The sequence below is a fragment of the Schistocerca gregaria genome, chromosome 7, assembly GCF_023897955.1.
Source record: "Schistocerca gregaria isolate iqSchGreg1 chromosome 7, iqSchGreg1.2, whole genome shotgun sequence".
Lineage (NCBI taxonomy): Eukaryota > Metazoa > Arthropoda > Insecta > Orthoptera > Acrididae > Schistocerca > Schistocerca gregaria.
This window is the reverse complement of record NC_064926.1, coordinates 413,389,948-413,399,025: the sequence shown is the minus strand read 5'-3', so window position 1 is coordinate 413,399,025 and position 9,078 is coordinate 413,389,948. Positions and strand designations below refer to the sequence as shown.

General features: G+C 40.2%; 1 protein-coding gene across 1 annotated transcript in view; it reads left to right on the top strand.

Moving 5' to 3' along the window:
• Positions 1-2,531: 2,531 nt before the first annotated feature.
• Positions 2,532-9,078, top strand: part of LOC126281969 (uncharacterized) — a 46,360-nt gene continuing 39,813 nt past the window's right edge. The window contains exon 1 of the mRNA XM_049981344.1: positions 2,532-2,607. The gene's annotated coding sequence lies outside the window, so the exon portion shown is untranslated. The remainder of the gene's footprint in view (positions 2,608-9,078) is intronic.

Genomic DNA, 9,078 nt, shown 5'->3' with positions numbered 1-9,078 from the left:
GTCTTTGAAGGTCAACGAAAATCAAAAAGTTGGCATGAACGTCCATTTATCACTTTGGCACTTGTCCAAGCACATTCTCTGACATTCGTGCAAATAATGAATATTCACTGAATACAGCGGTTTCAGAATAAAAATCTAATACGAACGGTAAGACTAGTATCGTCCAATCAAGCGAATGTGAATGATGTATTCTTTCGAGGAACAATTCGATATGCTTCTCATTTACGGAGAATGCCAACGTAACTCAATGAGAGATAGAGAAAGATATCCTCAACGAACTCACCCTACACGTCGTACATTTACATGTGTTTATGATAAATTGAGAGCAACTGGATCTTTAACGCATTGGAAACAAATCAGGCAAAGGAAAGTTACAAACGAGAACGGAATTTTGTGCTTTTGCCACAGTGGTTCGAGATCATTGTGTTGGTTCACACCAAATCACAAGGGAATCTGGCATGAGATAGAGAAGTGTTGTTCGTGTTCTGCATCACCATAAATATCATCCTTACCATATCAGTCTCTATCAAGAATTAACTGGTACGGATTGTGTGCGTCACGTTGAATTCTGCCGAGGGGTTCAACTTCAGATTCAGAGGGATGACACATTTATTAATTTGATTCCATTTACTGACGAGGCTACATTCATCAACCATGGACATTTTAATTAGCATGAGATGCATTATTGGGCAACTGAAAATTCAAGTTGGCCGCAGCAAGTTGCACACCAAAACCGCGGTCGGTGAATGTATGGTATGGGATTCTGGAGCTCAGAATTATAGGTCCTTATTTCATCAAAGGAAATCTTAATGGTAGGATGTACACCATATTTCTGCAAGATACATTAGATTTGTTATTGGAAGAAATACCCTTAGGAACAAGGAAAAGAATGTGGTGTCAACACCATGGGTGTTCGGCACAGTTTTCGCTGATGGCTAGAAATGAGTTGCAGAGACAATTGACACCGTTGCCATGCATGCGTTTAGACTGGTGGTCGTCACTTTGAACAATTACTACGAGCTACGTTGTAGTCTTGCGGTGTATGCTATGTATGTCCATAACAATATAAATATACATTTGTAACCAATGGTTCACTATCTGAGTATTATCGGTTGTGGATCCACAAACACCTGTTTCAATTGGACTGAAAAGGTTTGAGAGACCTTGTAGAACACCAGCGCGACCCATTCGTGAATACTGCTCGAGTTTTTGAGTTCCCCATGTGTCTGACTAAAGGAAGTCAAGGAATTAATTAGTAGACAGGTTGCCAGATTTTTTAGCGGTGGGTTTCATCGAAAAGCTAGTATTCCGAAGATCCAAGTATATCTTTTGTTTCCTCTAGTGCTTCGTCTACGTACAGACTGTAAAAGATGGAGGATAGACAATCACTCTGTCTCACTTCTTTGTCTGTTCCTACTCTTCATTCATGTCTTGCGTCATATCCTTCCAGTCTTAGAATAACAGTCTGATTTCTGTACGTTTTTAGACAGAACTTTGGCTTTCCGTATATCATTATTGACACTTTCAGAACTGCACAGTGTTTCCAAAAGTTTCGTTCTGAGGTCCTTGCTGCAGAATTTGTGTAATGTATCGCGACTATATTGTGTGCAACGTAGCGCGACTGCAGTACGGGCATAAAAGCATCGACATATTGACAAGAGATTAGTGTGGCATTCTGTCTTTCTCTTGTCCGTGCAATGGCGACATTATTTCCTGTGCGTCCAGAAACCACCAACTTGTAACCAATCTTCCCTTGGGTGCCAACGGTGAAACACCGGATCCATCCGACGTAGAATGAAGATTGTCTATAGTCTTTCGAAAACCACCGTTGTGCAAAGGGGCACGGGTTTCCGATCTGCCGCGTCATAGTATCGCACATCTCATATCGAAAATGTCGTTACGCTGAATTTACTCCAGCTGAAGTAATACTGATCTCTCGCTACGCGATTATCTCGCATTTGGTCCCTTACAAATGTCCTTTAAGGGTCATCTACTACTGTCGGAGGGGGGTCTGCAGCAGGCAGTTACGAACTTCTGAGCACGGAAGGACAAGGTATTTTACTAAACTGATATCGTCAACCGTTAATATGGTTGCCTGACTGCTTACGGCGATTTCGCCTGATTAGCGTGCCAATTCCGGACTGTACGGCCTTCGAATACGTTTTCGATCGTCCTTTGTACGTAACAGCAGTGAGTCACGGACCATGAGGTCAAATTCTCTTAGCAACTTCGAACTGAACGCCAGCAAAAAAGGGATGCATGGTGGGGATTAGAAAAAGCATGAAATAAATCAGAAAAAAGACTAGAGTGAAAGAGGTAATTATGACTGTAATGAAAATTGCAAATTTAATACGACAATAAGCGTCTGTTTGTATTTACGACCCTGAATGGGAATGGGTTTCTGTGGCGAAGAGGGAAGCAGGCCCCGTTGAAGCCCGGTACTGGCCTCATTACCTGGCGAAGAACGAAACCGCTGCTGAGTCTTCTGGGGCACGTGGCGGGAAGAGCTACGTGGGAGGCGCACGCAGGCGTGCTGTACGACCAGTGCTCGCCAGTCGTTCGCCGAGTGAGTTACAGCCGTACGTTGAAATCGTCTCATTCTGAACGGTGAGTCGGCAAGTGCTGTTAACGTCACTGGATAACATGCCGCTGTGAATCGCTGGACAACGTCTCGAGGCAAACTGGCAAATACTTTTCAGTTCTCCAGAGAAAAGTTTTTCTGCTCAGTCACTTGTTACTTTTGGAGAATTTCGTTGCACCATACAACATGAGTCACATAGGATGTAATTTCCTTTTTATATCGTGAATGGTTTAAAGTATCTAAAGTTAGTTTTCGGTAAAAGGCGTTCTGCAGAATGACACGAAAGTCTATTATACGGCACTACCCTTAGCTCCTATACAAGATATGTAGGAGCAAAGAGCTGTTAACGTCACTGGATAACATGTCGCTGTGAATCGCTGGACAACGTCTCAAGGCAAACTGGCAAATACTTTTCAGTTCTCCAGAGAAAAGTTTTTCTGCACAGTCACTTGTTACTTTTGGAGAATTTCGTTGCACCATACAACATGAGTCGCATAGGATGTAATTTCCCTTTTATATCGTGAATGGTTTAAAGTATCTAAACTTAGTTTTCGGTAAAAGGCGTTCTGCAGAATGACACGAAAGTCTATTATACGGCACTACCCTTAGCTCCTATATAAGATATGTAGGAGCAAAGAGCTGTTAACGTCACTGGATAACATGTCGCTGTGAATCGCTGGACAACGTCTCGAGGCAAACTGGCAAATACTTTTCAGTTCTCCAGAGAAAAGTTTTTCTGCTCAGTCACTTGTTACTTTTGGCGAATTTCGTTGCACCATACAACATGAGTCACATAGGATGTAATTTCCCTTTTATATCGTGAATGGTTTAAAGTATCTAAAGTTAGTTTTCGGTAAAAGGCGTTCTGCAGAATGACACGAAAGTCTATTATACGGCACTACCCTTAGCTCCTATATAAGATATGTAGGAGCAAAGAGCTGTTAACGTCACTGGATAACATGTCGCTGTGAATCGCTGGACAACGTCTCAAGGCAAACTGGCAAATACTTTTCAGTTTTTCAGAGAAAAGTTTTTCTGCACAGTCACTTGTTACTTTTGGAGAATTTCGTTGCACCATACAACATGAGTCGCATAGGATGTAATTTCCCTTTTATATCGTGAATGGTTTAAAGTATCTAAACTTAGTTTTCGGTAAAAGGCGTTCTGCAGAATGACACGAAAGTCTATTATACGGCACTACCCTTAGCTCCTATATAAGATATGTAGGAGCAAAGAGCTGTTAACGTCACTGGATAACATGTCGCTGTGAATCGCTGGACAACGTCTCAAGGCAAACTGGCAAATACTTTTCAGTTTTTCAGAGAAAAGTTTTTCTGCACAGTCACTTGTTACTTTTGGAGAATTTCGTTGCACCATACAACATGAGTCGCATAGGATGTAATTTCCCTTTTATATCGTGAATGGTTTAAAGTATCTAAACTTAGTTTTCGGTAAAAGGCGTTCTGCAGAATGACACGAAAGTCTATTATACGGCACTACCCTTAGCTCCTATATAAGATATGTAGGAGCAAAGAGCTGTTAACGTCACTGGATAACATGTCGCTGAGAATCGCTGGACAACGTCTCGAGGCAAACTGGCAAATACTTTTCAGTTCTATAGAGAAAAGTTTTTCTGCTCAGTCACTTGTTACTTTTGGCGAATTTCGTTGCACCATACAACATGAGTCACATAGGATGTAATTTCCCTTTTATATCGTGAATGGTTTAAAGTATCTAAAGTTAGTTTTCGGTAAAAGGCGTTCTGCAGAATGACACGAAAGTCTATTATACGGCACTACCCTTAGCTCCTATATAAGATATGTAGGAGCAAAGAGCTGTTAACGTCACTGGATAACATGTCGCTGTGAATCGCTGGACAACGTCTCAAAGCAAACTGGCAAATACTTTTCAGTTTTTCAGAGAAAAGTTTTTCTGCACAGTCACTTGTTACTTTTGGAGAATTTCGTTGCACCATGCAACATGAGTCGCATAGGATGTAATTTCCCTTTTATATCGTGAGTGGTTTAAAGTTGCTAAACTTAGTTTTCGGTAAAAGGCGTTCTGCAGAATGACACGAAAGTCTATTATACGGCACTACCCTTAACTCCTATATAAGACATGTAGGAGCAAATGTGGTTGGTTATTAATATGACGGTATACTGTTTTTAACGGCATTCCACAACCCTTGAAATGAGGAGACCAGTGATTTTAACGAGTCAGGAAGAATTTTCACTATGCGTCGAAGTGTGTGCTGATTTGAAACTTCCTAGCAGGTCTTGATCGTGCTGGGACTCGAACTTTAGCGTTTTTACTTTGGGAAGCAATTACTCTACGGAGTGAGCTGTCTTCTCTAACATCGAAACGCCGCAGAATTTCACCTACATATCTTGTGGGATTGGCACCAAAGCAAGAAAAGGTATTGCGGAGAAACGGACATTTCTCCTTCCAAGCTCTAAATCAGTGTCGAAATACAAAACTGTGACTTCATTTTACTTGGGGTAGTTCCTTAGCAGAATTATTGAAAAATCCCATCGATTAGAGATTGTTTACAAACCATTCGCGCGATCCAATCAAGAATGTTACTCAGATGTGGAAGAGTAGTACCTAGCATGGTTAAGAGGGGGTACTGAAGAACAGTTCGAACAGTCAGAGAAATTTTTTGATTCTTGGAAAATGGTGACAGAGATACTGAAGATAGAGAATTGCACAAAGATCCTGTCATACTGAGAAAGTCTACTTACAGTGCTTCAAAAATCAGCTTTAATTTATGAATATAGGAATAAACTAACTAGAAATGTACTGCATCCTATGCCTATTGCCGCAGCAGAGTCTGCAAGGGCTAGATTAGGCTGACAACAGAGCATACAGAAACATTTATATATATTTAATGTGCCAGCTAATAACCTAAATCAGTTGGTTGCGTGCTGGAAGTACATGGAACGGATATTCAACAGGTAATGATATTTAAATACCATGTTACTTTACCTTCCGGCAATAGAAATGTCGCAAAAGCAGTTAGAGAACGAGTAACAATAAACACATAAATAAAAGTGGCAGGGTATTTGAATGATAAAACTGAACCGCTCTTTTCTAAAATGGGACGACTCACTATTGATAAACCATTCAGGAGAAGAAGAAAAACATCCACAGCAACTGTTTACTAATTTAATGTCGATTTTCTTTCCGCAATGTGAAACCATTAATTTTCTGGACTGTGTAAATCTAATATTGCCTGTATTGAAAAGTATTTGTAACTGATATGGTGATTATTAGCACCGTTAGTTCCCCCCTGTAGGAATACACAACGAAGAAAACTTCTATTGCACTTGCTGAAGTTACATGAAACTAAGAAATTACAGTTAATTAGTTATAATCTTTCAAGCGCAATACATGAAATCGAAAGTAAATACGTCTGACCTGATTGTAGTACTATACAAAAACCTGCACTATTACCACACGTAATCACGTTACGAAGCACATTTAAACGGTAACTAAATAACCTATAGTTTCCCAATGCATTTGAAGCCTAAGCTATAAAGTTTTTTCAGATTAATAATGTAACGCTTATTTATTCAGAAAACTGTACTCAGTTTGGACACAATTAAAAAAAACATGCTACAGAAGATGATGGTAATATTCTTATATTTTCAATTAAAGTTGCATTTGTGCATCATTATTATACACTTTTGGTGAGAAATGGCAATGTTGGTAAGGCACTATTGACATAAATATTATGACAATTGTTTGTATTCTTCAAAGTTCGTACTTATGTTTATGTGTGTGTATACTCTTTGTTGATTTGATACCCTATTTGTGTATCCCTTCTGAATGATTATGATCTAATTATTTCTGGTGAAGCCTGTTCTTATCGTTTCACATTATTATGATTATGTCTATTTCTGGTTGCCTACGTTGAAGGTGTTTCAGCAACTGAGTTTAAAAATTATTGCATTACTGCATGACGATTTTCCCCTATCAATCTCTAAATTGTGTTAATTCCTTTTACCTGTGGATATTTACATGAACTGGATATTTGCTGTGTGACACTAACACCATTCTGATAAATTTGTTATATTTTATTGTAAATGTGTTAATCTTCAATCTTTATGGTGATAAGGAATACTGTTACCCTAGAGTAATTAAGTAGGCACATAAAAGAAAAAGTTCCATGAGGTAATTTTAAATGTTTACTACTTTGTCTTCTTGGAAATGTTGGTTGGTATAAATATTTATTACAACATGTTTAATTATCGTTACCTTCATTCTGCCTATGGATGTAATATCCTTGTAACCCTTGACATTTGGATAGTTTACTATGACTTCTGGTCATGTAATGGCAGTGTATGTCTAGTATTGGTTGTCTTCAGTTAGTTGCTCTTCACAGAAATATCATACTTGTAATGTTCGAAGTGAACGATGCTATTCGTTTTGACTTCAAATGTTGGATGCAGATTCATTTTTCAAATTAATTTATTTTTTGTTGTATTTTCGAAACACTCTTGTGACTGTTTAAATCATCTCCTTTTTGAATATGACGTGATTTTTGTTTTCTATGATGGAGAGGTCCACGAACATGGTATGTGGCCAAAACAAGTCGGAATAAAATATAAATAAAATCGGAAGTGGGTGTTTGTCACTTGTTCTTCTCTGCTTTCTCTTACGTATTCACTAATGGAGTACACTCTTGTGACAGTTTAAATCATCTCCTTTTTGAATATGACGTGATTTTTGTTTTCTATGATGAAGAGGTCCACGAACATGGTCTGTGGCCAAAACAAGTCGGAATAAAATATAAATAAAATCGGAAGTGGGTGTATGTCACTTGTTCTTCTGTGCTTTCTCTTACGTATTCGCTAATGGAGTACATTTTATAAAGCACGGTCAACTAAAGGCGAGACAAATGGAAGAAAGTACGTATAAACTTTTTACCATCACCTCACTTGACTGTGCGTTACACACTGGTCTCCATTAGTGATTGAGTATGAGGAAACGTGAATGGAAGGAACACATAAATAGGATGGATGAACCGAAGACAGAAAGTCGTAAGAAATAAGTGACCTGGTCGTAAAAAGGAAAAAAATATTGTTTCTCTAAGGAAAGGACGACACGACAATATCAAAACGGGCTCAGGCGGACTGAAGGAAACAGACTTTTTCCAATGAAGTAAGGAAGGAAGGGAAGAAGAGAATATAACGCTTTCAGAGGCACTGAAGCAGTCATTCTTCCAAAGCGCCATACTTGAGCTGAACGGAAAGAAGCCATAATAACTGCTATAATAGGAAATACCATCTGCCATGCACTTCAAAGTGGATTTCTGGGTGTGGAAATAAATGTAGATAAATCTGCAGGACTGCTTCCGAAGATAAATACTTTAACTGAACGTGAAGAAGTCCTGGTAACTGGTGTAATGGGAAGTACCCTCTGCCTTGCACTCTAGTGTGTTTTGCTGGATGTGGATTTAAATATAGATAAAGCTATAGAATCACTTCCGAAACTTTGTCGGTGGATTTCGGGTGCACAATGCATAAAGACACTGTCAGATGCCTCAGTAGCCACGGGCCACGGACTGCAAGACGGCAGCTTGTCACTGTGCGCCGGGACGTCTGCTGTACACAGAACGGCTGCGGCTATTAGTGCCGCTTAGCCGGTGCCAGCTAAGTGGTCGGGTTGACTGCCTTCCCGTTGCTAGCGGCGGCCCTCCTTCTCGTCAGAGCGACAGGAGGGCTCACAGAGACGTCATTAGGGGATCCCGTTTCCTGTGGAACACAACCGTTTGTATACAAGGCACACAGGAAGCGAAGGACCCTAGCGTCCTAGCGAGCGCTACTGAACTGCCGAAGTGATTGGGCTGTTTGGAGGTAAGTGACTTTCGGAAGAAAATAGCATTCACGCAATACAAAAGAAAATAGCGTGAAATATCTGTCGTACAGTAAGCTTAACAGCTCATGCATTTATGCTGCGGACAAGAATAATACTTAGAAGAATGGAAAGGAAAATTAAGGATCTGTTAGACGATGATCACTTTGGCTTTAGGGAAGATAAGGGCGTCAGAGAGACAGTTATGATGTTGTACATGATTGAAAATATAACAAGAAGTTTTACTGGAAACTAGCCTTTCCCTATGGCTTCACTCACATATTTGAATCCCCTCCCTCCTCCCCCTCTCTGCCTCGCCCCCTCCCCCCAAATCAGTCTATCTCCTCGCTCCACTCTCTCTGTTTCTTCATCTCCTCCTCTTTTGGTTGATTTCCTCCACCCTCACTCTCTGACTATGGCCTCTTCCATCTGCCTGTGATCATATCTTCCTTCTTTTCTCTATTCCCATCTCTGTTGCCCCCTCTTCCCTTATCACTTGCGCCATATGCCTGTACACCATACACCTGCCTCAAGCATCTCCCCCACCTCCATTCTTCTTCTCCATTTCCTCCACCCCCTCCCTCTGTCCATCAACTCCTCTGCCCATTTCAAATTGTAACTAGCCATTCTCATCAGTGTAT